Below are 27827 nucleotides of genomic sequence, written 5' to 3' on the forward strand. Positions count from 1 at the left end.
GTATTTAAGATTTTAGAATTTCAAGGATAAAACTTATACAAGGACTAAGCATTGGTGGTATAGTGGTTAGCATAGCTGCCTTCCAAGCAGTTGACCTGGGTTCGATTCCCAGCCAATGCATTGATTGCGGTATTCTGGCAATTTCCATTCAGTTGAAAGTTGCTATTTACCTATTGATCAGCAAAAAACCCAGAGATAGCAGCCAATTTCCAACAGCTTATTTTATACTTCAGAATTTCGAGGCAAAAATTGTCCAAAGACCAGGCATTGGTGGTATAGTGGCTAACATAACTGCCTTCCAAGCAGTTGATCTGGGTTCAATTCCCGGCCAATGCATGGCGTGCGGTATTTTGGCAATGTCCAGTCAGTTGAAAGTTGCTTTTTATTTTTTGATCAGCAACAAACCCAGAGATAGCAGCCAATTTTCAATGGTTTATTTCAGACTTTAAAATTTCAAGGCAAAAATCATTCAAGGACTAAGCATTGGTAGTATAGTGGTTAGCATAGCTGCCTTCCAAGCAGTTGACCTGGGTTAGATTCCCAGCCAATGCATGGCTTGTGGTATTTTGGCAATATTCAGTCAGTTGAAAGTTGTTATTTAACTTTTGATCAGCAAAAAACCCAGAGATGGCAGCCAATTTCCAATAGTTTATTTAAGATTTTAGAATTTCAAGGATAAAACTTATGCAAGGACTAAGCATTGGTGGTATAGTGGTTAGCATAGCTGCCTTCCAAGCAGTTGACCTGGGTTCGATTCCCAGCCAATGCATTGATTGCGGTATTCTGGCAATTTCCATTCAGTTGAAAGTTGTTATTTACCTATTGGTGGTATAGTGGTTAGCATAGCTGCCTTCCAAGCAGTTGACCTGGGTTCGATTCCCAGCCAATGCATTGATTGCGATATTCTGGCAATTTCCATTCAGTTGAAAGTTGTTATTTACCTATTGATCAGCAAAAAACCCAGACATAGCAGCCAATTTCCAACAGCTTATTTTATACTTCAGAATTTTGAGGCAAAAATTGTCCAAAGACCAGGCATTGGTGGTATAGTGGCTAACATAACTGCCTTCCAAGCAGTTGATCTGGGTTCAATTCCCGGCCAATGCATGGCGTGCGGTATTTTGGCAATGTCCAGTCAGTTGAAAGTTGCTTTTTATTTTTTGATCAGCAACAAACCCAGAGATAGCAGCCAATTTTCAATGGTTTATTTCAGACTTTAAAATTTCAAGGCAAAAATCATTCAAGGACTAAGCATTGGTAGTATAGTGGTTAGCATAGCTGCCTTCCAAGCAGTTGACCTGGGTTAGATTCCCAGCCAATGCATGGCTTTTGGTATTTTGGCAATATTCAGTCAGTTGAAAGTTGTTATTTAACTTTTGATCAGCAAAAAACCCAGAGATGGCAGCCAATTTCCAATAGTTTATTTAGATTTTAGAATTTCAAGGATAAAACTTATGCAAGGACTAAGCATTGGTGGTATAGTGGTTAGCATAGCTGCCTTCCAAGCAGTTGACCTGGGTTCGATTCCCAGCCAATGCATTGATTGCGGTATTCTGGCAATTTCCATTCAGTTGAAAGTTGTTATTTACCTATTGATCAGCAAAAAACCCAGAGATAGCAGCCAATTTCCAATGGCTTACTTTATACTTCAGAATTTCTAATAAAATATTTAAGATTTTAGAATTACAAGGATACAAATTAACCAAAGCCTAAGCATTGGTGGTATAGTGGTAAGCATAGCTGCCTTCCAAGCAGTTGACCTGGGTTCGATTCCCAGCCAATGCATGGCTTGTGGTATTCTGGCAATTTCCAGCAAAAAGCCCAGAGATAGCAGCCAATTTCCAACGGCTTATTTTATACTTCAGAATTTCGAGGCAAAAATTATCCAAGGACCAGGCATTGGTGGTATAGGGGCTAGCATAACTGCCTTCCAAGCAGTTGACCTGGGTTCAATTCCCGGCCAATGCATGGCGTGCGGCATTTTGGCAATGTCCAGTCAGTTGAAAGTTGCTTTTTATTTTTTGATCAGCAACAAACCCAGAGATAGCAGCCAATTGTCAATGGTTTATCTCAGACTTTAAAATTTCAAGGCAAAAATCATTCAAGGACTAAGCATGGGTAGTATAGTGGTTAGCAAAGCTGCCTTCCAAGCAGTTGACCTGGGTTAGATTCCCAGCCAATGCATGGCTTGTGGTATTTTGGCAATATTCAGTCAGTTGAAAGTTGTTATTTAACTATTGATCAGCAAAAAACCCTGAGATGGCAGCCAATTCCTAATAAAATATTTAAGATTTTAGAATTTCAAGGAAAACAATTATTAAAGGACTAAGCATTGGTGGTATAGTGGTAAGCATAGCTGCCTTCAAAGCAGTTGACTTGGGTTTGATTCCCAGCCAATGCATGGCTTGTGGTATTCTGGCAATTTCCATTCAGTTGAAAGTTGTTATTTAACTATTGATCAGCAAAAAACCCAGAGATAGCAGCCAATTTCCAATAGTTTATTTAAGATTTTAGAATTTCAAGGATAAAAATTATCCAAGGACAAGGCATTGTTGGTATAGTGGTTAACATAGCTGCCTTCCAAGCAGTTGACCTGGGTTCGATACCCAGCCAATGCTTTGATTTCGGTATTCTGGCAATTTCCATTCAGTTGAAAGTTGTTATTTACCTATTGATCAGCAAAAAACACAGAGATAGCAGCCAATTTCCAATGGCTTATTTTATACTTCAGAATTTCGAGGCAAAAATGATCCAAGGACCAGGCATTGGTGGTATAGTGGCTAGCATAACTGCCTTCTAACAGTTGACCTGGGTTCAATTCCCGGCCAATGCATGGCAGCCAAGATCCAAAGGTCTATTTTAGATTTTAGAATTTCAAGCATAAAATCATTCAAGGACTAAGCATTGGTTGTATAGTGGTTAGCACAGCTGCCTGTTAAGCAGTTGACCTGGGTTTGATTCCCAGCCAATGCATGCTTGCAGCATTTTGCCAATGTCCAGTCCGTTGAAAGTTGTTTTTTAACTATTGATCAATAAAACCCCCAGAGATAGCAGCCAATTTCCAATGGTTTATTTAAGATTTTAGAATTTCAAAGAAAAATTATCCAAGGACCAGGCATTGGTGGTATAGTGGTTAGCAGAGGTGTGGACTCGAGTCACATGACTTGGACTCGAGTCAGACTCGAGTCATGAATTTGATGACTTTAGACTCGACTTGACAAAATGTAAAGAGACTTGCAACTCGACTTAGACTTTAACATCAATGACTTGTGACTTCACTTGGACTTGAGCCTTTTGACTTGACATGACTTGCTACTTTCCCCAAAACCTAAAGCTTAAAAAGTTATTTGGGAGCGCTCCGTTGCTTTCATTTTGTACGTGTCTGTCTATCAGCGTGTGTGCTGCGTGTCAGCGTGTGTGCTCTCAGTACAACAGCCAATCAAATTAGATCTACATTGTTTTCATCCCACAGCATTCATCCAATCAAATTGCAGGACAACCAATGAACAAGAGTTGCCAAACAACGCGCCAGTGAGAAAGATTTATACCAAAGTTGGTTTCGTTCGGGTATAAAAACTACGACTTGGTCTACAAAAAACGAATTGCCGTATGCAAATCACGCAGTTCGAATATTACAGACGGAGACGCAACAACTTCCAACTTCGTTCGACATTTGAAGTTGCACAAAGAAGGGTAAGTTTTGAATATAAGCTAACGTTTATTGGCTAAGTAACATGACTTTTATTTGCTGTGTAGTTAAATCAGTGAGGCTGTAAACTCACTGCTAACGTCATAACCATAGACATCTTATAAGTAGACGCAGCATCGAGCGCTACTGCCTACTGGCGCAGACGAGACGCGGGGCCGCCATCTTGGAGTGGTGATCCGCTCCACTCGGTGCAATTCATTTGGCAGGAGCAATGAACTGTCAGCGCATTTAATTCATTTTACCTCACTGAATACCACTCATTTTCACGCGCTTTTTTGTCATACGTGTAGCTATGATAACGGATACATGTTTTATTATTCATAGTTTGCTTAACAGTAATATAATATTCTTATATGCTATAAGTGACCAGACGTCCGAGATCAAAACTGGGAATATAAACCCAGAGAAGAGGGAAAAAACGGTCAGCTATTTTTAAGTTGAAGAAACAATATGATTACGTTATATATACATGCGTATATCCTACATAAACAATGTATGAATACATTAGATATCTATATATCTTATAGACTGTATCTCTGTTGCTGCAGCAGCAGAGAGTTTATTCTGTCTTGACACTTTGTATTGATATTTTGTATTACATTCTTCCCTTAAATGATAATGTTTACAGTGATTGTTATATATGTATTTTTTATGTATGTCGCTTTGGATAAAAGCGTCTGCCAAATACTTAAACATATATAAACACCTGAAACTCTTTATATCAGCTAAAACCACCAATCTGTTTCACTGGATTCAGAATAAAACCAAATGCTGTCCAACAATGTTAGTATTTGAATATTGTTACTTGAAGACTTATTCCTGGTTACAATTATACTGTTAAGAAAGTATTGTCTTATATTTTGCCTAAAATGAGAATGCATCATAATCAGTGGCGGCTGGTGAATTTTGTTGACCTGGGTTCGATTGCCAGCCAACGCATTGATTTTGGCAATTTCTATTCAGTTGAAAGTTGTTATTTACCTATTGATCAGCAAAAAACCCAGAGATAGCAGCCAATTTCCAACGGCTTATTTTATACTTCAGAGTTTCGAGGCAAAAATTATCCAAGGACCAGGCATTGGTGGTATAGTGGCTAGCATAGCTGCCTTCCCGGCTAATGCAAGGCGTGCGGTCTTTTGGCAATGTCCAGTCAGTTGAAAGTGGCTTTTTATTTTTTGATCAGCAACAAACCCAGAGATAGCAGCCAATTTTCAATGGTTTATTTCAGACTTTAAAATTTCAAGGCAAAAATCATTCAAGGACTAAGCATTGGTAGTATAGTGGTTAGCATAGCTGCCTTCCAAGCAGTTGACCTAGGTTAGATTCCCAGCCAATGCATGGCTTTTGGTATTTTGGCAATATTCAGTCAGTTGAAAGTTGTTATTTAACTTTTGATCAGCAAAAAGCCCAGAGATGGCAGCCAATTTCCAATAGTTTATTTAAGATTTTAGAATTTCAAGGATAAAACTTATGCAAGGACTAAGCATTGGTGGTATAGTGGTTAGCATAGCTGCCTTCCAAGCAGTTGACCTGGGTTCGATTCCCAGCCAATGCATTGATTGCGGTATTCTGGCAATTTCCATTCAGTTGAAAGTTGTTATTTACCTATTGATCAGCAAAAAACCCAGGGATAGCAGCCAATTTCCAATGGCTTACTTCATACTTCAGAATTTCGAGGCAAAAATCATTCAAGGACTAAGCATTGGTAGTATAGTGGTTAGCATAGCTGCCTTCCAAGCAGTTGACCTGGGTTAGATTCCCAGCCAATGCATGGCTTGTGGTATTTTGGCAATATTCAGTCAGTTGAAAGTTGTTATTTAACTATTGATCAGCAAAAAACCCTGAGATGGCAGCCAATTTCTAATAAAATATATAAGATTTTAGAATTTCAAGGATAAAAATTATACAAGGACTAAGCATTGGTGGTATAGTGGTAAGCATAGCTGCCTTCCAAGCAGTTGACCTGGGTTTGATTCCCAGCCAATGCATGGCTTGTGGTATTCTGGCAATTTCCATTCAGTTGAAAGTTATTATTTAACTATTGATCAGCAAAAAACCCAGAGATAGCAGCCAATTTCCAACGGCTTATTTTATACTTCAGAATTTCGAGGCAAAAATTATCCAAGGACCAGGCATTGGTGGTATAGTGGCGAGCATAGCTGCCGTCCAAGCAGTTGACCTGGGTTCAGTTCCCGGCTAATGCATGGCGTGCGGTATTTTGGCAATGTCCAGTCAGTTGAAAGTTGATTTTTATTTTTTGATCAGCAAAAAACCCAGCGATAACTAATTTTCAATGGTTTATTTAAGATTTTAGAATTTCTAGGATAAAAAATATCTAATGACTAAGCATTGGTGGTATAGTGGTAAGCATAGCTGCCTTCCAAGCAGTTGACCTGGGTTCGATTCCCAGCCAATGCATGGCTTGTGGTATTCTGGCAATTTCAATTCAGTTGAAAGTTGTTATTTAACTATTGATCAGCAAAAAACCCAGAGATAGCAGCCAATTTCCAACGGCTTATTTATACTTCAGAATTTCGAGGCAAAAATTATCCAAGGGCCAGGCATTGGTGGTATAGCGGCTAGCATAACTGCCTTCCAAGCAGTTGACCTGGGTTCAATTCCCGGCTAATGCATGGCGTGCGGTATTTTGGCAATGTCCAGTCAGTTGAAAGTTGCTTTTTATTTTTTAATCAGCAACAAACCCAGAGATAGCAGCCAATTTTCAATGGTTTATTTCAGACTTTAAAATTTCAAGGCAAAAATCATTCAAGGACTAAGCATTGGTAGTATAGTGGTTAGCATAGCTGCCTTCCAAGCAGTTGACCTGAGTTAGATTCCCAGCCAATGCATGGCTTGTGGTATTTTGGCAATATTCAGTCAGTTGAAAGTTGTTATTTAACTTTTGATCAGCAACAAAACCCAGAGATGGCAGCCAATTTCCAATAGTGTATTTAAGATTTTAGAATTTCAAGGATAAAACTTATACAAGGACTAAGCATTGGTGGTATAGTGGTTAGCATAGCTGCCTTCCAAGCAGTTGACCTGGGTTCGATTCCCAGCCAATGCATTGATTGCGGTATTCTGGCAATTTCCATTCAGTTGAAAGTTGCTATTTACCTATTGATCAGCAAAAAACCCAGAGATAGCAGCCAATTTCCAACAGCTTATTTTATACTTCAGAATTTCGAGGCAAAAATTGTCCAAAGACCAGGCATTGGTGGTATAGTGGCTAACATAACTGCCTTCCAAGCAGTTGATCTGGGTTCAATTCCCGGCCAATGCATGGCGTGCGGTATTTTGGCAATGTCCAGTCAGTTGAAAGTTGCTTTTTATTTTTTGATCAGCAACAAACCCAGAGATAGCAGCCAATTTTCAATGGTTTATTTCAGACTTTAAAATTTCAAGGCAAAAATCATTCAAGGACTAAGCATTGGTAGTATAGTGGTTAGCATAGCTGCCTTCCAAGCAGTTGACCTGGGTTAGATTCCCAGCCAATGCATGGCTTGTGGTATTTTGGCAATATTCAGTCAGTTGAAAGTTGTTATTTAACTTTTGATCAGCAAAAAACCCAGAGATGGCAGCCAATTTCCAATAGTTTATTTAAGATTTTAGAATTTCAAGGATAAAACTTATGAAAGGACTAAGCATTGGTGGTATAGTGGTTAGCATAGCTGCCTTCCAAGCAGTTGACCTGGGTTCGATTCCCAGCCAATGCATTGATTGCGGTATTCTGGCAATTTCCATTCAGTTGAAAGTTGTTATTTACCTATTGATCAGCAAAAAACCCAGAGATAGCAGCCAATTTCCAATGGCTTACTTTATACTTCAGAATTTCGAGGCAAAAATTGTCCAAAGACCAGGCATTGGTGGTAAAGTGTATTGGCAGCCAATTTTCAATGTTTTATTTCAGACTTTAAAATTTCAAGGCAAAAATCATTCAAGGACTAAGCATTGGTAGTATAGTGGTTAGCATAGCTGCCTTCCAAGCAGTTGACCTGGGTTAGATTCATGGCTTGTGGTATTTTGGCAATATTCAGTCAGTTGAAAGTTGTTATTTAACTATTGATCAGCAAAAAACCCTGAGATGGCAGCCAATTCCTAATAAAATATTTAAGATTTTAGAATTTCAAGGAAAACAATTATTAAAGGACTAAGCATTGGTGGTATAGTGGTAAGCATAGCTGCCTTCAAAGCAGTTGACCTGGGTTTGATTCCCAGCCAATGCATGGCTTGTGGTATTTTGGCAATATTCAGTCAGTTGAAAGTTGTTATTCAACTATTGATCAGCAAAAAACCCAGAGATAGCAGCCAATTTCCAACGGCTTATTTTATACTTCAGAATTTCGAGGCAAAAATTATCCAAGGACCAGGCATTGGTGGTATAGTGGCGAGCATAGCTGCCTTCCAAGCAGTTGACCTGGGTTCAGTTCCCGGCTAATGCATGGCTTGTGATATTCTGGCAATTTCAATTCAGTTGAAAGTTGATTTTTATTTTTTGATCAGCAAAAAACCCAGCGATAACTCATTTTCAATGGTTTATTTAAGATTTTAGAATTTCTAGGATAAAAAATATCTAATGACTAAGCATTGGTGGTATAGTGGTAAGCATAGCTGCCTTCCAAGCAGTTGACCTGGGTTCGATTCCCAGCCAATGCATGGCCTGTGGTATTCTGGCAATTTCCATTCAGTTGAAAGTTGTTATTTAACTATTGATCAGCAAAAAACCCAGAGATAGCAGCCAATTTCCAACGGCTTATTTTATACTTCAGAATTTCGAGGCAAAAATTATCCAAGGACCAGGCATTGGTGGTATAGTAGCTAGCATAGCTGCCTTCCAAGCAGTTGACCTGGGTTCGATTCCCAGCCAATGCATGGCTTGTGATATTCTGGCAATTTCAATTCAGTTGAAAGTTGATTTTTATTTTTTGATCAGCAAAAAACCCAGCGATAACTAATTTTCAATGGTTTATTTAAGATTTTAGAATTTCTAGGATAAAAAATATCTAATGACTAAGCATTGGTGGTATAGTGGTAAGCATAGCTGCCTTCCAAGCAGTTGACCTGGGTTTGATTCCCAGCCAATGCATGGCCTGTGGTATTCTGGCAATTTCCATTCAGTTGAAAGTTGTTATTTAACTATTGATCAGCAATTTTCAATGGTTTATTTCAGACTTTAAAATTTCAAGGCAAAAATCATTCAAGGACTAAGCATTGGTAGTATAGTGGTTAGCATAGCTGCCTTCCAAGCAGTTGACCTGAGTTAGATTCCCAGCCAATGCATGGCTTGTGGTATTTTGGCAATATTCAGTCAGTTGAAAGTTGTTATTTAACTTTTGATCAGCAACAAAACCCAGAGATGGCAGCCAATTTCCAATAGTGTATTTAAGATTTTAGAATTTAAAGGATAAAACTTATACAAGGACTAAGCATTGGTGGTATAGTGGTTAGCATAGCTGCCTTCCAAGCAGTTGACCTGGGTTCGATTCCCAGCCAATGCATTGATTGCGGTATTCTGGCAATTTCCATTCAGTTGAAAGTTGTTATTTACCTATTGATCAGCAAAAAACCCAGACATAGCAGCCAATTTCCAACAGCTTATTTTATACTTCAGAATTTCGAGGCAAAAATTGTCCAAAGACCAGGCATTGGTGGTATAGTGGCTAACATAACTGCCTTCCAAGCAGTTCATCTGGGTTCAATTCCCGGCCAATGCATGGCGTGTGGTATTTTGGCAATGTCCAGTCAGTTGAAAGTTGCTTTTTATTTTTTGATCAGCAACAAATCCAGTGATAGCAGCCAATTTTCAATGTTTTATTTCAGACTTTAAAATTTCAAGGCAAAAATCATTCAAGGACTAAGCATTGGTAGTATAGTGGTTAGCATAGCTGCCTTCCAAGCAGTTGACCTGGGTTAGATTCCCAGCCAATGCATGGCTTGTGGTATTTTGGCAATATTCAGTCAGTTGAAAGTTGATATTTAACTATTGATCAGCAAAAAACCCTGTGATGGCAGCCAATTTCTAATAAAATATTTAAGATTTTAGAATTACAAGGATAAAAATTAACCAAAGCCTAAGCATTGGTGGTATAGTGGTAAGCATAGCTGCCTTCCAAGCAGTTGACCTGGGTTCGATTCCCAGCCAATGCATGGCTTGTGGTATTCTGGCAATTTCCAGCAAAAAGCCCAGAGATAGCAGCCAATTTCCAACGGCTTATTTATACTTCAGAATTTCGAGGCAACAATTATCCAAGGGCCAGGCATTGGTGGTATAGTGGCTAGCATAACTGCCTTCCAAGCAGTTGACCTGGGTTCAATTCCCGGCTAATGCATGGCGTGCGGTATTTTGGCAATGTCCAGTCAGTTGAAAGTTGCTTTTTATTTTTTAATCAGCAACAAACCCAGAGATAGCAGCCAATTTTCAATGGTTTATTTCAGACTATAAATTTCAAAGCAAAAATCATTCAAGGACTAAGCATTGGTAGTATAGTGGTTAGCATAGCTGCCTTCCAAGCAGTTGACCTGAGTTAGATTCCCAGCCAATGCATGGCTTGTGGTATTTTGGCAATATTCAGTCAGTTGAAAGTTGTTATTTAACTTTTGATCAGCAACAAAACCCAGAGATGGCAGCCAATTTCCAATAGTGTATTTAAGATTTTAGAATTTCAAGGATAAAACTTATACAAGGACTAAGCATTGGTGCTATAGTGGTTAGCATAGCTGCCTTCCAAGCAGTTGACCTGGGTTCGATTCCCAGCCAATGCATTGATTGCGATATTCTGGCAATTTCCATTCAGTTGAAAGTTGTTATTTACCTATTGATCAGCAAAAAACCCAGACATAGCAGCCAATTTCCAACAGCTTATTTTATACTTCAGAATTTTGAGGCAAAAATTGTCCAAAGACCAGGCATTGGTGGTATAGTGGCTAACATAACTGCCTTCCAAGCAGTTGATCTGGGTTCAATTCCCGGCCAATGCATGGCGTGTGGTATTTTGGCAATGTCCAGTCAGTTGAAAGTTGCTTTTTATTTTTTGATCAGCAACAAATCCAGTGATAGCAGCCAATTTTCAATGTTTTATTTCAGACTTTAAAATTTCAAGGCAAAAATCATTCAAGGACTAAGCATTGGTAGTATAGTGGTTAGCATAGCTGCCTTCCAAGCAGTTGACCTGGGTTAGATTCCCAGCCAATGCATGGCTTGTGGTATTTTGGCAATATTCAGTCAGTTGAAAGTTGATATTTAACTATTGATCAGCAAAAAACCCTGTGATGGCAGCCAATTTCTAATAAAATATTTAAGATTTTAGAATTACAAGGATAAAAATTAACCAAGCCTAAGCATTGGTGGTATAGTGGTAAGCATAGCTGCCTTCCAAGCAGTTGACCTGGGTTCGATTCCCAGCCAATGCATGGCTTGTGGTATTCTGGCAATTTCCAGCAAAAAGCCCAGAGATAGCAGCCAATTTCCAACGGCTTATTTATACTTCAGAATTTCGAGGCAACAATTATCCAAGGGCCAGGCATTGGTGGTATAGTGGCTAGCATAACTGCCTTCCAAGCAGTTGACCTGGGTTCAATTCCCGGCTAATGCATGGCGTGCGGTATTTTGGCAATGTCCAGTCAGTTGAAAGTTGCTTTTTATTTTTTAATCAGCAACAAACCCAGAGATAGCAGCCAATTTTCAATGGTTTATTTCAGACTTTAAAATTTCAAGGCAAAAATCATTCAAGGACTAAGCATTGGTAGTATAGTGGTTAGCATAGCTGCCTTCCAAGCAGTTGACCTGAGTTAGATTCCCAGCCAATGCATGGCTTGTGGTATTTTGGCAATATTCAGTCAGTTGAAAGTTGTTATTTAACTTTTGATCAGCAACAAAACCTAGAGATGGCAGCCAATTTCCAATAGGGTATTTAAGATTTTAGAATTTCAAGGATACAACTTATACAAGGACTAAGCATTGGTGGTATAGTGGTTAGCATAGCTGCCTTCCAAGCAGTTGACCTGGGTTCGATTCCCAGCCAATGCATTGATTGCGGTATTCTGGCAATTTCCATTCAGTTGAAAGTTGTTATTTACCTATTGATCAGTAAAAAACCCAGAGATAGCAGCCAATTTCCAACAGCTTATTTTATACTTCAGAATTTCAAAGCAAAAATTGTCCAAAGACCAGGCATTGGTGGTATAGTGGCTAGCATAACTGCCTTCCAAGCAGTTGACCTGGGTTCAATTCCTGGCTAATGCATGGCGTGCGGTATTTTGGCAATGTCCAGTCAGTTGAAAGTTGCTTTTTATTTTTTAATCAGCAACAAACCCAGAGATAGCAGCCAATTTTCAATGGTTTATTTCAGACTATAAATTTCAAAGCAAAAATCATTCAAGGACTAAGCATTGGTAGTATAGTGGTTAGCATAGCTGCCTTCCAAGCAGTTGACCTGAGTTAGATTCCCAGCCAATGCATGGCTTGTGGTATTTTGGCAATATTCAGTCAGTTGAAAGTTGTTATTTAACTTTTGATCAGCAACAAAACCCAGAGATGGCAGCCAATTTCCAATAGTGTATTTAAGATTTTAGAATTTCAAGGATAAAACTTATACAAGGACTAAGCATTGGTGGTATAGTGGTTAGCATAGCTGCCTTCCAAGCAGTTGACCTGGGTTCGATTCCCAGCCAATGCATTGATTGCGGTATTCTGGCAATTTCCATTCAGTTGAAAGTTGCTATTTACCTATTGATCAGCAAAAAACCCAGAGATAGCAGCCAATTTCCAACAGCTTATTTTATACTTCAGAATTTCGAGGCAAAAATTGTCCAAAGACCAGGCATTGGCATTGGCTGGGTTCGATTCCCAGCCAATGCATTGATTGCGGTATTCTGGCAATTTCCATTCAGTTGAAAGTTGTTATTTACCTATTGATCAGCAAAAAACCCAGAGATAGCAGCCAATTTCCAATGGCTTACTTTATACTTCAGAATTTCGAGGCAAAAATTGTCCAAAGACCAGGCATTGGTGGTATAGTGGTTAGCATAGCTGCCTTCCAAGCAGTTGACCTGGGTTAGATTCCCAGCCAATGCATGGCTTGTGGTATTTTGGCAATATTCAGTCAGTTGAAAGTTGTTATTTAACTATTGATCAGCAAAAAACCCTGAGATGGCAGCCAATTTCTAATAAAATATATAAGATTTTAGAATTTCAAGGATAAAAATTATACAAGGACTAAGCATTGGTGGTATAGTGGCGAGCATAGCTGCCGTCCAAGCAGTTGACCTGGGTTCAGTTCCCGGCTAATGCATGGCGTGCGGTATTTTGGCAATGTCCAGTCAGTTGAAAGTTGATTTTTATTTTTTGATCAGCAAAAAACCCAGCGATAACTAATTTTCAATGGTTTATTTAAGATTTTAGAATTTTTAGGATAAAAAATATCTAATGACTAAGCATTGGTGGTATAGTGGTAAGCATAGCTGCCTTCCAAGCAGTTGACCTGGGTTCGATTCCCAGCCAATGCATTGATTGCGGTATTCTGGCAATTTCCATTCAGTTGAAAGTTGCTATTTACCTATTGATCAGCAAAAAACCCAGAGATAGCAGCCAATTTCCAACAGCTTATTTTATACTTCAGAATTTCGAGGCAAAAATTGTCCAAAGACCAGGCATTGGTGGTATAGTGGCTAACATAACTGCCTTCCAAGCAGTTGATCTGGGTTCAATTCCCGGCCAATGCATGGCGTGCGGTATTTTGGCAATGTCCAGTCAGTTGAAAGTTGCTTTTTATTTTTTGATCAGCAACAAACCCAGAGATAGCAGCCAATTTTCAATGGTTTATTTCAGACTTTCAAATTTCAAGGCAAAAATCATTCAAGGACTAAGCATTGGTAGTATAGTGGTTAGCATAGCTGCCTTCCAAGCAGTTGACCTGGGTTAGATTCCCAGCCAATGCATGGCTTTTGGTATTTTGGCAATATTCAGTCAGTTGAAAGTTGTTATTTAACTTTTGATCAGCAAAAAACCCAGAGATGGCAGCCAATTTCCAATAGTTTATTTAAGATTTTAGAATTTCAAGGATAAAACTTATGCAAGGACTAAGCATTGGTGGTATAGTGGTTAGCATAGCTGCCTTCCAAGCAGTTGACCTGGGTTCGATTCCCAGCCAATGCATTGATTGCGGTATTCTGGCAATTTCCATTCAGTTGAAAGTTGTTATTTACCTATTGATCAGCAAAAAACCCAGAGATAGCAGCCAATTTCCAATGGCTTACTTTATACTTCAGAATTTCGAGGCAAAAATTGTCCAAAGACCAGGCATTGGTGGTATAGTGTATTGGCAGCCAATTTTCAATGTTTTATTTCAGACTTTAAAATTTCAAGGCAAAAATCATTCAAGGACTAAGCATTGGTAGTATAGTGGTTAGCATAGCTGCCTTCCAAGCAGTTGACCTGGGTTAGATTCCCAGCTAATGCATGGCTTGTGGTATTTTGGCAATATTCAGTCAGTTGAAAGTTGTTATTTAACTATTGATCAGCAAAAAACCCTGAGATGGCAGCCAATTCCTAATAAAATATTTAAGATTTTAGAATTTCAAGGAAAACAATTATTAAAGGACTAAGCATTGGTGGTATAGTGGTAAGCATAGCTGCCTTCAAAGCAGTTGACCTGGGTTTGATTCCCAGCCAATGCATGGCTTGTGGTATTCTGGCAATTTCCATTCAGTTGAAAGTTGATATTTAACTATTGATCAGCAAAAAACCCAGAGATAGCAGCCAATTTCCAACGGCTTATTTTATACTTCAGAATTTCGAGGCAAAAATTATCCAAGGACCAGGCATTGGTGGTATAGTGGCGAGCATAGCTGCCTTCCAAGCAGTTGACCTGGGTTCAGTTCCCGGCTAATGCATGGCGTGCGGTATTTTGGCAATGTCCAGTCAGTTGAAAGTTTATTTTTATTTTTTGATCAGCAAAAAACCCAGCGATAACTCATTTTCAATGGTTTATTTAAGATTTTAGAATTTCTAGGATAAAAAATATCTAATGACTAAGCATTGGTGGTATAGTGGTAAGCATAGCTGCCTTCGAAGCAGTTGACCTGGGTTCGATTCCCAGCCAATGCATGGCCTGTGGTATTCTGGCAATTTCCATTCAGTTGAAAGTTGTTATTTAACTATTGATCAGCAAAAAACACAGAGATAGCAGCCAATTTCCAACGGCTTATTTTATACTTCAGAATTTCGAGGCAAAAATTATCCAAGGACCAGGCATTGGTGGTATAGTGGTAAGCATAGCTGCCTTCCAAGCAGTTGACCTGGGTTCGATTCCCAGCCAATGCATGGCCAGTGGTATTCTGGCAATTTCCATTCCGTTGAAAGTTGTTATTTAACTATTGATCAGCAATTTTCAATGGTTTATTTCAGACTTTAAAATTTCAAGGCAAAAATCATTCAAGGACTAAGCATTGGTAGTATAGTGGTTAGCATAGCTGCCTTCCAAGCAGTTGACCTGAGTTAGATTCCCAGCCAATGCATTGATTGCGGTATTCTGGCAATTTCCATTCAGTTGAAAGTTGTTATTTAACTATTGATCAGCAAAAAACCCAGACATAGCAGCCAATTTCCAACAGCTTATTTTATACTTCAGAATTTCGAGGCAAAAATTGTCCAAAGACCAGGCATTGGTGGTATAGTGGCTAACATAACTGCCTTCCAAGCAGTTGATCTGGGTTCAATTCCCGGCCAATGCATGGCGTGCGGTATTTTGGCAATGTCCAGTCAGTTGAAAGTTGCTTTTTATTTTTTAATCAGCAACAAACCCAGAGATAGCAGCCAATTTTCAATGGTTTATTTCAGACTATAAATTTCAAAGCAAAAATCATTCAAGGACTAAGCATTGGTAGTATAGTGGTTAGCATAGCTGCCTTCCAAGCAGTTGACCTGAGTTAGATTCCCAGCCAATGCATGGCTTGTGGTATTTTGGCAATATTCAGTCAGTTGAAAGTTGTTATTTAACTTTTGATCAGCAACAAAACCCAGAGATGGCAGCCAATTTCCAATAGTGTATTTAAGATTTTAGAATTTCAAGGATAAAACTTATACAAGGACTAAGCATTGGTGGTATAGTGGTTAGCATAGCTGCCTTCCAAGCAGTTGACCTGGGTTCGATTCCCAGCCAATGCATTGATTGCGATATTCTGGCAATTTCCATTCAGTTGAAAGTTGTTATTTACCTATTGATCAGCAAAAAACCCAGACATAGCAGCCAATTTCCAACAGCTTATTTTATACTTCAGAATTTTGAGGCAAAAATTGTCCAAAGACCAGGCATTGGTGGTATAGTGGCTAACATAACTGCCTTCCAAGCAGTTGATCTGGGTTCAATTCCCGGCCAATGCATGGCGTGCGGTATTTTGGCAATGTCCAGTCAGTTGAAAGTTGCTTTTTATTTTTTGATCAGCAACAAATCCAGTGATAGCAGCCAATTTTCAATGTTTTATTTCAGACTTTAAAATTTCAAGGCAAAAATCATTCAAGGACTAAGCATTGGTAGTATAGTGGTTAGCATAGCTGCCTTCCAAGCAGTTGACCTGTGTTAGATTCCCAGCCAATGCATGGCTTGTGGTATTTTGGCAATATTCAGTCAGTTGAAAGTTGTTATTTAACTATTGATCAGCAAAAAACCCTGAGATGGCAGCCAATTTCTAATAAAATATTTAAGATTTTAGAATTACAAGGATACAAATTAACCAAAGCCTAAGCATTGGTGGTATAGTGGTAAGCATAGCTGCCTTCCAAGCAGTTGACCTGGGTTCAATTCCCGGCCAATGCATGGCGTGCGGCATTTTGGCAATGTCCAGTCAGTTGAAAGTTGCTTTTTATTTTTTGATCAGCAACAAACCCAGAGATAGCAGCCAATTGTCAATAGTTTATCTCAGACTTTAAAATTTCAAGGCAAAAATCATTCAAGGACTAAGCATTGGTAGTATAGTGGTTAGCAAAGCTGCCTTCCAAGCAGTTGACCTGGGTTAGATTCCCAGCCAATGCATGGCTTGTGGTATTTTGGCAATATTCAGTCAGTTGAAAGTTGTTATTTAACTATTGATCAGCAAAAAACCCTGAGATGGCAGCCAATTCCTAATAAAATATTTAAGATTTTAGAATTTCAAGGAAAACAATTATTAAAGGACTAAGCATTGGTGGTATAGTGGTAAGCATAGCTGCCTTCAAAGCAGTTGACTTGGGTTTGATTCCCAGCCAATGCATGGCTTGTGGTATTCTGGCAATTTCCATTCAGTTGAAAGTTGTTATTTAACTATTGATCAGCAAAAAACCCAGAGATAGCAGCCAATTTCCAGCGGCTTATTTTATACTTCAGAATTTCGAGGCAAAAATTAACCTAGGACCAGGCATTGGTGGTATAGTGGCTAGCATAACTGCCTTCCAAGCAGTTTACCTGGGTTCAATTCCCGGCCAATGCATGGCGTGCGGTATTTTGGCAATGTCCAGTCAGTTGAAAGTTGCTTTTTATTTTTTGATCAGCAACAAACCCAGAGATAGCAGCCAATTTTCAATGGTTTATTTCAGACTTTCAAATTTCAATGCAAGAATTATTCAAGGACTAAGCATTGGTAGTATAGTGGTTAGCATAGCTGCCTTCCAAGCAGTTGACCTGGGTTAGATTCCCAGCCAATGCCTGGCTTGTGGTATTTTGGCAATATTCAGTCAGTTGAAAGTATTTATTTAACTATTGATCAGCAAAAAACCCAGAGATGGCAGCCAATTTCCAATAGTTTATTTAAGATTTTAGAATTTCAAGGATAAAAATTATCCAAGGACAAGGCATTGTTGGTATAGTGGTTAACATAGCTACCTTCCAAGCAGTTGACCTGGGTTCGATTCCCAGCCAATGCTTTGATTTCGGTATTCTGGCAATTTCCATTCAGTTGAAAGTTGTTATTTACCTATTGATCAGCAAAAACACAGAGATAGCAGCCAATTTCCAATGGCTTATTTTATACTTCAGAATTTCGAGGCAAAAATGATCCAAGGACCAGGCATTGGTGGTATAGTGGCTAGCATAACTGCCTTCTAACAGTTGACCTGGGTTCAATTCCCGGCCAATGCATGGCAGCCAATATCCAAAGGTCTATTTTAGATTTTAGAATTTCAAGCATAAAATCATTCAAGGACTAAGCATTGGTTGTATAGTGGTTAGCACAGCTGCCTGTTAAGCAGTTGACCTGGGTTTGATTCCCAGCCAATGCATGCTTGCAGCATTTTGCCAATGTCCAGTCCGTTGAAAGTTGTTTTTTAACTATTGATCAATAAAACCCCCAGAGATAGCAGCCAATTTCCAATGGTTTATTTAAGATTTTAGAATTTCAAAGAAAAATTATCCAAGGACCAGGCATTGGTGGTATAGTGGTTAGCAGAGGTGTGGACTCGAGTCACATGACTTGGACTCGAGTCAGACTCGAGTCATGAATTTGATGACTTTAGACTCGACTTGACAAAATGTAAAGAGACTTGCAACTCGACTTAGACTTTAACATCAATGACTTGTGACTTCACTTGGACTTGAGCCTTTTGACTTGACATGACTTGCTACTTTCCCCAAAACCTAAAGCTTAAAAAGTTATTTGGGAGCGCTCCGTTGCTTTCATTTTGTACGTGTCTGTCTATCAGCGTGTGTGCTGCGTGTCAGCGTGTGTGCTCTCAGTACAACAGCCAATCAAATTAGATCTACATTGTTTTCATCCCACAGCATTCATCCAATCAAATTGCAGGACAACCAATGAACAAGAGTTGCCAAACAACGCGCCAGTGAGAAAGATTTATACCAAAGTTGGTTTCGTTCGGGTATAAAAACTACGACTTGGTCTACAAAAAACGAATTGCCGTATGCAAATCACGCAGTTCGAATATTACAGACGGAGACGCAACAACTTCCAACTTCGTTCGACATTTGAAGTTGCACAAAGAAGGGTAAGTTTTGAATATAAGCTAACGTTTATTGGCTAAGTAACATGACTTTTATTTGCTGTGTAGTTAAATCAGTGAGGCTGTAAACTCACTGCTAACGTCATAACCATAGACATCTTATAAGTAGACGCAGCATCGAGCGCTACTGCCTACTGGCGCAGACGAGACGCGGGGCCGCCATCTTGGAGTGGTGATCCGCTCCACTCGGTGCAATTCATTTGGCAGGAGCAATGAACTGTCAGCGCATTTAATTCATTTTACCTCACTGAATACCACTCATTTTCACGCGCTTTTTTGTCATACGTGTAGCTATGATAACGGATACATGTTTTATTATTCATAGTTTGCTTAACAGTAATATAATATTCTTATATGCTATAAGTGACCAGACGTCCGAGATCAAAACTGGGAATATAAACCCAGAGAAGAGGGAAAAAACGGTCAGCTATTTTTAAGTTGAAGAAACAATATGATTACGTTATATATACATGCGTATATCCTACATAAACAATGTATGAATACATTAGATATCTATATATCTTATAGACTGTATCTCTGTTGCTGCAGCAGCAGAGAGTTTATTCTGTCTTGACACTTTGTATTGATATTTTGTATTACATTCTTCCCTTAAATGATAATGTTTACAGTGATTGTTATATATGTATTTTTTATGTATGTCGCTTTGGATAAAAGCGTCTGCCAAATACTTAAACATATATAAACACCTGAAACTCTTTATATCAGCTAAAACCACCAATCTGTTTCACTGGATTCAGAATAAAACCAAATTCTGTCTTACCCAACAATGTTAGTATTTGAATATTGTTACTTGAAGACTTATTCCTGGTTACAATTATACTGTTAAGAAAGTATTGTCTTATATTTTGCCTAAAATGAGAATGCATCATAATCAGTGGCGGCTGGTGAATTTTGTTTTAGGTGGGGCTGAAAGTTTGTAAACCAAACCCCTGTAGGGGCGTCATCCTCCCCCAGAAGATTTATTTGTGATTTTCACATACAAATATTGAAGATCTTTGCTCCTTCTCAACTCTGTGGTAATGTTATTTTCATAAAATACAACCAATAGTACATTAATGTTAAATCTTACTTGTGAAAAGTAATCCCCCGATTCCTATTTTCAACAGTCCGCTCATTTGAGCAGGAAAACGCTGAACACCAGCCCGGCATCTTTGTTTTCTACCTGTCAACTGTCAGTTTAGGCTGTTCGCCGGCTCCTCATCACCACTTCAAGATGCAATTTGCTCGCGTCACAGCAACCAATACTGCGTGTACTTACAAGATGTCTGTGGTTATAACATAATTTCAAACACAGGAATATGTTGCGTCCACTGCAGTTTGCCACCTTATTCATACTTTTTGTCAAGTGATTTTTTTAAGCAGGGTTGCATGAGGTACCTAAACATAACGTTACGTTAGTCAATGTATCACACACAGTAACATAACGTTAGACAACGGTCAGCAGCACAGCATATTTTAGCCACCTACAAAAAGACAAACATAGTCAAATAAAGGTCAATTAAAATGTATACTATATTAAGAATATGTGTACATATTGCATAGGGCCCTGACATCTAAAAACTACAATTCTGTTCATTGTTATGTTCATGTATTTGTTATGTTTTTCATGTGTACGCACACATAAACACACATACAGTATGAGATGAGATCAATGAGATAAGGTAAGAACAGAATAGAAACTGCTGTGGAACTAGTTACAATGCAATATGCCATGGAAATACAATGTTAACACTTTTGTACAAATAAGTACAGTTGCACTTGTTTTTGCAAATGTGTTTATTCTGTAAAGGAATGAGTTAAATGTTTAAAATTGTTTAAACTATTAAAATGACTGGTTAATAGTGCTATTATGAATTGCAATGTCAGTACTATTTTTTTTCCTGCTATTTCAAATGCACTTGTTTTAATAAATAAATACAGCGGTTTAAAAGCATACACAATCTGTGTAAATATATTAGTCTGTGGTTAAAAGGACTTGAAAGGACTCGAAACTCAAAATGCAGGACTTGTGACTTGACTTGAGACTTTCCAGTCTTGACTTTGGACTTGACTCGGGACTTGCCTGTCTTGACTCGGGACTTGACTCGAGACTTGAGGGCAAAGACTTGAGACTTACTTGTGACTTGCAAAGCAATGACTTGGTCCCACCTCTGGTGGTTAGCATAGCTGCCTTCCAAGATGTAGACCCGGTTTTGATTCCCAGCTAATGCATGGTTTGAGTTATTTTGGCAATATTCAGTCAGTTGAAAGTTGTTATTTAACTATTGATCAGCAAAAAAACCCAGATATAGCAGTTAATTGTCAATGGTGTAATTCAGATTTTAAAATTTCAAGGCAAAAATCTTCCAAGGACTGGGCATTGGTGGTATAGTGCTTAGCACAGCTGCCTTCCAAGCAGTTGACCTGGGTTTAATTCCCAGCCATTGCATGGCTTGTGGTATTTTGGCAATGTTGAAAGTTGTTTATTATTTTTTCATCAGAAAAAAACCCAGAGATAGCAGCCAATTTCCCATGGTCTATTTTAGATTTTAGAATTTCAAGGATAAAATCATCCAAGAACTAAGGATTGGTGGTGTAGTGGTTAGCATAGTGGTTAGCATAGCTGCCTTCCAAGCAGTCGATTTGGGTTAGATTCCCAGCCAATTCAAGGCTTGCCGTATTTTGGCAATTTCCAGTCAGTTGAAAGTTGTTATTTAACTATTGATCAGCAAAAAACCCAGAGGTAGCAGCCAATTTCCAATGTTTTATTTTATACTTCAGAATTTCGAGGCAAAAATGATCCAAGGACCAGGCATTGGTTGTATGGTGGCTAGCATAACTGCCTTCCAAGCAGTTGCCCGGAGTTAGATTCCCAGCCAATGCATGGCGTGGGGTGTTTTTGCAATGTCCAGTCAGTTGAAAGTTGTTTTTTATTTTTTGATCAGCAAAAAACCCAGAGATAGCAACCAATTTCCAATGGTTTATTTTAGATTTTAGAATTTCAAGACTAAAATCATCCAAGGACTAAGCATTGGTAGTATAGTGGTTAGCATAGCTGCCTTCTAAGCAGTTGACCTGGGTTTGATTCCCAGCCAATACATGGCTTGCGGTATTTTGCTAATGTTCAGTAAGTTGAAAGTTGTTTTTTATTTTTTGATCAGTAAAAAACCCAGAGATAGCAGTCAATTTCCAAAGGTTTATTTTAGATTTTAGAATTTCAAGGCTAAAATCATCCAAGGACTAAGCATTGGTTGTATATTGGCTAGCAGAGTTGCCTTCCAAGAGGTAGACCAGGTTTTGATTCCCAGCCAATGCATGGTTTGATTTATTTTGGCAACGTCCAGTCAGTTGAAAGTTGTTATTTTAATATTGATCAGCTGAAAAAACAGAACTAGCAGGCAATTTGTAATGGTTTATTTAAGATTTTAGAATTTCAAGGCAAAAAAACCCAAAGGACTTAGCTTTTTTGGTATAGTGGCTAGCATAGCTGCCTTCCAAGAAGTAGACCCGGTTTTGATTCCCAGCCAATGCATGGCTTGAGTTATTTTGGCAACGTCCGGTTTATTGAAAGTTGTTACTCAACCATTGATAAGCAAACAATACTGAGATTCCAGTTAATTTTAATGGTTTGTTTACATTTTCTGACTTTCCAGGTCAAAGTAAACAATAAACCAAGCATTGGTGGTATAGTGGATAGCATAGCTGACTTAAGAAAAGTTCAGCGGGGTTTTACACCTGGCCATTACTTAGTTAAAACTGTTTTGGAATTGCCCAGGCCATTTAAAGATGTTACTTAACCATTGATTGGCAAAAAACCCAGCAAATTTTCAATGGTTTATTTCAGACTTTAAAATTTCATGGCAAAATTGTTCCATGCCCCAGGTATTGGTGGTTAGCATAGCTGTCTTCCAAGCAGTTGATGTGGGTGTGATTCCCGGCCAATGCATGGCGTGCAGTATTTTGGCAATGTCAGTTGAAAGTTATTTTTTTGATCAGCAAAAAACCCAGAGATAGCAGCCAATTTCCAATGATTTATTTAAGATTTTAGAATTTCAACGCAAAAAAAACAAAGGACTAAGCTTTGTTGGTATAGTGGCTAGCATAGCTGCCTTCCAAGAAATAGACCCGGTTTTGATTTCCAGCCATTGCATCGTTTGCGGTATTTTGGCAATGTCCAGTCAGTTGAAAGTTGTTTTTTATTTTTTTGATCAGCTAAAAACCCAGAGATAGCAGCCGATTTCCAATGGTTTATTTTAGATTTTAGAATTTTGAGGCAAAAATAATCCAAGGATTTAGCATTGGTGGTATAGTGGCTAGCATAGCTGCCTTCCAAGAGGTAGACCCGGTTTTGATTCCCAGCCAATGCATGACTTGAGTTATTTTGGCAAAGTCCAGTCAGTTGAAAGTTGTTAATTAACTAATAATCAGCAAAAAACCCAGAGATAGCAGCCGATTTCCAATGATTTGTTTACATTTTCTGACTTTTCAGGTCAAAGTAAACCATAAACCAAGCATTGGTCGTATAGTGTATAGCATAGCTGACTTAAAGGCCTACTGAATAGAATTTTTTTTATTTAAACGGGGATAGCAGATCCATTCTATGTGTCATATTTGATCATTTCGCGATATTGCCATATTTTTGCTGAAACGATTTAGTAGAGAACATCGACGATACAGTTCGCAACTTTTGGTCGCTGATAAAAAAGCCTTGCCTGTACCGCAAGTAGCGTGACGTCAAAAGTTGAAAGGCTCTTCACATTTCCCCATTGTTTTTAATGCAGCGAGAGCGATTCGGACCGAGAAAGCGACGATTACCCCAATAATTTGAGCGAGAATGAAAGATTTGTGCATGAGGAACGTGAGAATGAAGGACTAGAGTGCAGTGCAGGATGCATCTTTTTTCGCTCTGACCGTAACTTAGGTACAAGCTGGCTCATTGGATTCGACACTCTCTCCTTTTTCTATTGTGGATCACGGATTTGTATTTTAAACCACCTCGGATACTATATCCTCTTGAAAATGAGAGTCGAGAATGCAAAATGGACATTCACAGTGACTTTTATCTCCACGACAATACATCGGCGAAACACTTTAGCTACGGAGCTAACGTGATAGCATCGGGCTTAACTGCATATATAAACAAAATAAATAAGCCCCTGACTGGAAGGATAGACAGAAGATCAACAATACTATTAAACCATGGACAGGTAACTAAATAAATAAATGATAAATGGGTTATACTTGTATAGCGCTTTTCTACCTTCAAGGTACTCAAAGCGCTTTGACAGTATTTCCACATTCACCCATTCACACACACACTGACGGAGGGAGCTGCCATGCAAGGTGCTATCCAGCAGGAGCAAGAGTGAAGTGTCTTGCCCAAGTACACAACGGACGTGACTAGGATGGTAGAAGGTGGGGATTGGACCCCAGTAACCAGCAACCCTCCGATTGCTGGCACGGCCACTCTACCAACTTCGCCACGCCGTCCCCCAGCTCCACGGTTAATGCACGGTTAATGCTTTCCAGCCTGGCGAAGGTTAAAAAATGCTGTTGCTAACGACGCTATTGAAGCTAACTTAGCAACGGGACCTCACAGAGCTATGCTAAAAACATTAGCTATCCACCTACGCCAGCCAGCCCTCATCTGCTCATCAACACCCGTGCTCACCTGCGTTCCAGCGATCGACGGTGCGACGAAGGACTTCACCCGATCACCGAAGCGGTCGGCGGCTAGCGTCGGATAGCGCGTCTGCTATCAACCTCAAAGTCCTCCTGTTTGTGTTGCTGCAGCCAGCCGCTAATACACCGATCCCACCTACAGCTTTCTTCTTTGCAGTCTTCATTGCTCATTAAACGAATTGCAAAAGATTCACCAACACAGATGTCCAGAATACTGTGGAATTTTGAGATGAAAACAGAGCTTTTTGTATTGGATTCAATGTTGTCCGAATACTTCCCTTTCAACGATTGACGTCACGCGCATACGTCATCATACATAGACATTTTCAACCGGAAGTTTAGCGGGAAATTTAAAATTGCACTTTATAAGTTAACCCGGCCGTATTGGCATGTGTTGCAATGTTAAGATTTCATCATTGATATATAAACAATCAGACTGCGTGGTCGGTAGTAGTGGGTTTCAGTAGGCCTTTAAGAAAAGTTCAGCAGAGTTTGACACCTGGCCATTGCTTGGTTAAAACTGTTTTGGAATTGTTCAGTCCATTGAAAAATGTTACTTAACCATTGATCGGCCAAAAACCCAGAGATATTAGCCAATTTTCAATGGTTTATTTCAGACTTTAAAATTTCAAAGCAGAACATTACCAAGGACCAGGCATTGGTGGTATAGTGGTTAGCATAGCTGCCTTCCAAGCAGTTGACCTGGGTTTATTTTAGATTTTAGAATTTTGAGGCAAATATTGTCCAAGGACCAAACATTGGTGGTATAGTGGTTAGCATAGCTGCCTTCCAAGCAGTTGACTTGGGTTCGATTCCCAAGGACAGGTGATTATAGCCCAACAGAAAAAATGCATTTGAGTTGATCATGTCAATGAAGTGTGTTATTTTTCATCCACTAATTCACCTTCAAGTTCACAAGCTCATCCGTGAGTTGCTCTTCATCAATTTTCTCATCACCATTTAGGTTTTTATCATCTCCATCATTTGGCATTTTGTGGGTTTTGCATTTTTTCAAGTTCAATGTTTAGGACTGAATATGACCTATGGGTCAATCCACCGGGCTCAGTGATGGCACCTTAGGAAACAACAAAATATCTCTTCCCTCCAACTTTAATGAGAATGTGATGAGAATTAGCTATTATTACAAATTTTCAACACATATTCATATACTATAGTTTCAGTGCTACTGTTCTCAATCTGTTCTGTCTTTTCACATTACATGGTGTAAGACCACAACGGATCATTTCCGTGGCCACAGCATCCCAGAAATGGTTAACGTCCACATGATCATAATTACTCATCAGGTGGGTTTTGGATTTCACTCACTGTTTGAACAATAGTTTGTTTTTCGTAGTTTAATCACTTAGAAAAACACTCTAAACATGACAGTTGATATAGAAAACGCCATCTGTGTTATTCAATGACATGGTTAATATGACAATCTACTTCCTGGTGGAAGTGGATTGTCATATTAACCATTCAATTCAGAGACAGAGGAGGTGCTACATAAACAATTAAGGTGAAATATTTCAAATAACAGATTATTGAACTATCCACATGAACATTTCATGTGGATACTACGCGGCTGTTACAGAGACTGACAAAGTGTACACTTGTGAATGCGAGGTTTGTCACGAATAAGACTTTCATCCTTCAAGATTTCTTCAAATCACACTCTTTGGATTTATTATTGGTCACTGAAATCTGGATAAATGCTGGTGAGTGCGCTGCCTTCTCGGAAGTGTTGCATCCCGGCTGTACATTCATCAACACACCAAGAAGTATTGGCCATGAAGGAGGTATAGCAACGATCATGAAAGTGTCATTTTACCACAAGCCGCTGTCGGTGATGTCTTTCCCCTCATTTGAAATGAGTTGCTTTGAACTGCGTCAGACTGAGCTGGTGTCATTTATTGACATTTAAGGACTTTTCCGATTTTATTGCTGCTATACCTTTTAAGTACAACCAGTTGCGGGCCGTGCCTTTCTCACCTAGGCCTTCAGTGATGTCCTACTTAGTCCGACTTCACCTCTCAAAATAGCGTAATTTATGTCACCACATGGACACGGCTGGAGATACTATACAGAAACACACTTGCACACTACTTCGCATTGAACCCCCTCAACAGTGTACAAAACGGTGTATTTTTTGGCGCATTTAACATTCAATAAACTCGCTTCAGCAATTAAAACATATCTTATGTGGTACTGTCAAAATTAAAAGAATTGTATAAAACAAATAAAACATGAAAAAATTAAGAAAAAATAAAAATTTACTCACAATTTGTGGTACCCATTTAAAGCCGTATAAGCCAGTGGTACCGCTCGTAGTTGGTAGTTTCACCACCGGGATAGCTTCCGGTGTCGGCCGACCTCGTCTCACAAGATGTACTTTCTCTTAAGTAACCTTCTTGAAAATGGCCTTGTAAATATATATCTGCCACCTAATCAACATGTTGCTCTCCCTCTTTGTGAATACCGGTGAGTTTTCTGTGGCTTTCTATGGCTCGTATGGCTCCGGTGCCAATTCCTGTTTTCGCAACTTGTGATTAGATACTCACTTGGGACTCCCAAGTGAGTATCCAATCACACCGTAAGGCCAGCTAGAAGGCCTTACTGACAACAACTCGTGATCTGATTGGCTATTGCAATTGTCTATCAACTGTATGTGTCCGTTCACTCTTTGTTGATTCTCAAGGCCTTGGGCAGATTTCGTACAGCATGGCAACATAAGCTAGCTCAATTCTGATTGAATACAAACCCTAACCTAAAAAAAACAGCACTGGAAAGAGCATAATATGACAAGAGAATATGAATACTTTGAGATATTTAGGGAAAATAAATTACAGTTATTTTTATCTTTAATTATGATCATGATTTCTGGTTATGTTAGGCCAGCAGAGAAGGACTTGCAGGCCTGGACGGCCCACCACTGAGTGTGACATAATTTTAATTGCTAGCGATTTTAATATTCATATCTGTTGTCCCTCCAAGCCCATGGCAAAATACTTTTTAGAAGTAGTTGATTCTTTTAATTTGATACATGTCACTGGACCAACACAAATGCACAGACACACTTTAGACCTTTTATTAACTTATGGTTTTACTGGTGATAACATAATTGATGCAGTATTTTCAGTCCACAGTCCGGCCATGTTTGACTGTTATTTGAATAGCAATGTGACATTGCCCGTTCCCGGGTGCCTTGGCCGTTTTATCAAGCCTGACACTGCAGGTAGCTTTTCCCCTATGTTCACTTCTGCAGTGCAGACTCAAATTAGGCATATTTGTTTCTATTTGTACCAATCATACTTGCCAACCCTCCCGAATTTTCCGGGAGACTCTCGAATTTCAGTGCCTCTCCCGAAAATCTCCCGGGACAACCATTCTCCCGAATTTCTCCCGATTTCTAGCCAGACAACAATATTGGGGGCGTGCCTTAAAGGCACTGCC

General features: G+C 39.1%; 26 non-coding genes across 26 annotated transcripts; all 26 read left to right on the plus strand.

Annotated features, from left to right (window-relative positions):
• The first annotated feature begins 48 nt into the window (after positions 1-48).
• Positions 49-120, plus strand: trnag-ucc (transfer RNA glycine (anticodon UCC)). The gene has a single exon. It is a non-coding gene; the product is annotated as a tRNA-Gly (tRNA).
• Positions 121-697: 577 nt separating this feature from the next.
• On the plus strand, positions 698-769 carry trnag-ucc (transfer RNA glycine (anticodon UCC)). The gene has a single exon. It is a non-coding gene; the product is annotated as a tRNA-Gly (tRNA).
• A 698-nt stretch (positions 770-1467) lies between these two features.
• On the plus strand, positions 1468-1539 carry trnag-ucc (transfer RNA glycine (anticodon UCC)). Its single transcript has one exon. It is a non-coding gene; the product is annotated as a tRNA-Gly (tRNA).
• Positions 1540-1713: 174 nt separating this feature from the next.
• Positions 1714-1785, plus strand: trnag-ucc (transfer RNA glycine (anticodon UCC)). The gene has a single exon. It is a non-coding gene; the product is annotated as a tRNA-Gly (tRNA).
• A 1116-nt stretch (positions 1786-2901) lies between these two features.
• Positions 2902-2973, plus strand: trnan-guu (transfer RNA asparagine (anticodon GUU)). The gene has a single exon. It is a non-coding gene; the product is annotated as a tRNA-Asn (tRNA).
• Positions 2974-5192: 2219 nt separating this feature from the next.
• On the plus strand, positions 5193-5264 carry trnag-ucc (transfer RNA glycine (anticodon UCC)). The gene has a single exon. It is a non-coding gene; the product is annotated as a tRNA-Gly (tRNA).
• Positions 5265-5625: 361 nt separating this feature from the next.
• On the plus strand, positions 5626-5697 carry trnag-ucc (transfer RNA glycine (anticodon UCC)). The gene has a single exon. It is a non-coding gene; the product is annotated as a tRNA-Gly (tRNA).
• Positions 5698-6055: 358 nt separating this feature from the next.
• trnag-ucc (transfer RNA glycine (anticodon UCC)) lies at positions 6056-6127 on the plus strand. Its single transcript has one exon. It is a non-coding gene; the product is annotated as a tRNA-Gly (tRNA).
• A 577-nt stretch (positions 6128-6704) lies between these two features.
• trnag-ucc (transfer RNA glycine (anticodon UCC)) lies at positions 6705-6776 on the plus strand. Its single transcript has one exon. It is a non-coding gene; the product is annotated as a tRNA-Gly (tRNA).
• Positions 6777-7353: 577 nt separating this feature from the next.
• On the plus strand, positions 7354-7425 carry trnag-ucc (transfer RNA glycine (anticodon UCC)). Its single transcript has one exon. It is a non-coding gene; the product is annotated as a tRNA-Gly (tRNA).
• Positions 7426-8293: 868 nt separating this feature from the next.
• On the plus strand, positions 8294-8365 carry trnag-ucc (transfer RNA glycine (anticodon UCC)). The gene has a single exon. It is a non-coding gene; the product is annotated as a tRNA-Gly (tRNA).
• A 358-nt stretch (positions 8366-8723) lies between these two features.
• On the plus strand, positions 8724-8795 carry trnag-ucc (transfer RNA glycine (anticodon UCC)). The gene has a single exon. It is a non-coding gene; the product is annotated as a tRNA-Gly (tRNA).
• A 340-nt stretch (positions 8796-9135) lies between these two features.
• Positions 9136-9207, plus strand: trnag-ucc (transfer RNA glycine (anticodon UCC)). Its single transcript has one exon. It is a non-coding gene; the product is annotated as a tRNA-Gly (tRNA).
• A 577-nt stretch (positions 9208-9784) lies between these two features.
• On the plus strand, positions 9785-9856 carry trnag-ucc (transfer RNA glycine (anticodon UCC)). The gene has a single exon. It is a non-coding gene; the product is annotated as a tRNA-Gly (tRNA).
• A 1191-nt stretch (positions 9857-11047) lies between these two features.
• On the plus strand, positions 11048-11119 carry trnag-ucc (transfer RNA glycine (anticodon UCC)). Its single transcript has one exon. It is a non-coding gene; the product is annotated as a tRNA-Gly (tRNA).
• Positions 11120-11663: 544 nt separating this feature from the next.
• Positions 11664-11735, plus strand: trnag-ucc (transfer RNA glycine (anticodon UCC)). Its single transcript has one exon. It is a non-coding gene; the product is annotated as a tRNA-Gly (tRNA).
• Positions 11736-12312: 577 nt separating this feature from the next.
• trnag-ucc (transfer RNA glycine (anticodon UCC)) lies at positions 12313-12384 on the plus strand. Its single transcript has one exon. It is a non-coding gene; the product is annotated as a tRNA-Gly (tRNA).
• Positions 12385-12710: 326 nt separating this feature from the next.
• Positions 12711-12782, plus strand: trnag-ucc (transfer RNA glycine (anticodon UCC)). Its single transcript has one exon. It is a non-coding gene; the product is annotated as a tRNA-Gly (tRNA).
• Positions 12783-13141: 359 nt separating this feature from the next.
• On the plus strand, positions 13142-13213 carry trnag-ucc (transfer RNA glycine (anticodon UCC)). The gene has a single exon. It is a non-coding gene; the product is annotated as a tRNA-Gly (tRNA).
• A 577-nt stretch (positions 13214-13790) lies between these two features.
• Positions 13791-13862, plus strand: trnag-ucc (transfer RNA glycine (anticodon UCC)). The gene has a single exon. It is a non-coding gene; the product is annotated as a tRNA-Gly (tRNA).
• An 879-nt stretch (positions 13863-14741) lies between these two features.
• trnar-ucg (transfer RNA arginine (anticodon UCG)) lies at positions 14742-14813 on the plus strand. Its single transcript has one exon. It is a non-coding gene; the product is annotated as a tRNA-Arg (tRNA).
• A 144-nt stretch (positions 14814-14957) lies between these two features.
• On the plus strand, positions 14958-15029 carry trnag-ucc (transfer RNA glycine (anticodon UCC)). Its single transcript has one exon. It is a non-coding gene; the product is annotated as a tRNA-Gly (tRNA).
• Positions 15030-15800: 771 nt separating this feature from the next.
• trnag-ucc (transfer RNA glycine (anticodon UCC)) lies at positions 15801-15872 on the plus strand. Its single transcript has one exon. It is a non-coding gene; the product is annotated as a tRNA-Gly (tRNA).
• A 577-nt stretch (positions 15873-16449) lies between these two features.
• Positions 16450-16521, plus strand: trnag-ucc (transfer RNA glycine (anticodon UCC)). The gene has a single exon. It is a non-coding gene; the product is annotated as a tRNA-Gly (tRNA).
• Positions 16522-17885: 1364 nt separating this feature from the next.
• trnan-guu (transfer RNA asparagine (anticodon GUU)) lies at positions 17886-17957 on the plus strand. Its single transcript has one exon. It is a non-coding gene; the product is annotated as a tRNA-Asn (tRNA).
• Positions 17958-21720: 3763 nt separating this feature from the next.
• On the plus strand, positions 21721-21792 carry trnar-ucu (transfer RNA arginine (anticodon UCU)). The gene has a single exon. It is a non-coding gene; the product is annotated as a tRNA-Arg (tRNA).
• Positions 21793-27827: the final 6035 nt, after the last annotated feature.

The sequence above is a fragment of the Entelurus aequoreus genome, linkage group LG04 (assembly GCF_033978785.1).
Source record: "Entelurus aequoreus isolate RoL-2023_Sb linkage group LG04, RoL_Eaeq_v1.1, whole genome shotgun sequence".
Lineage (NCBI taxonomy): Eukaryota > Metazoa > Chordata > Actinopteri > Syngnathiformes > Syngnathidae > Entelurus > Entelurus aequoreus.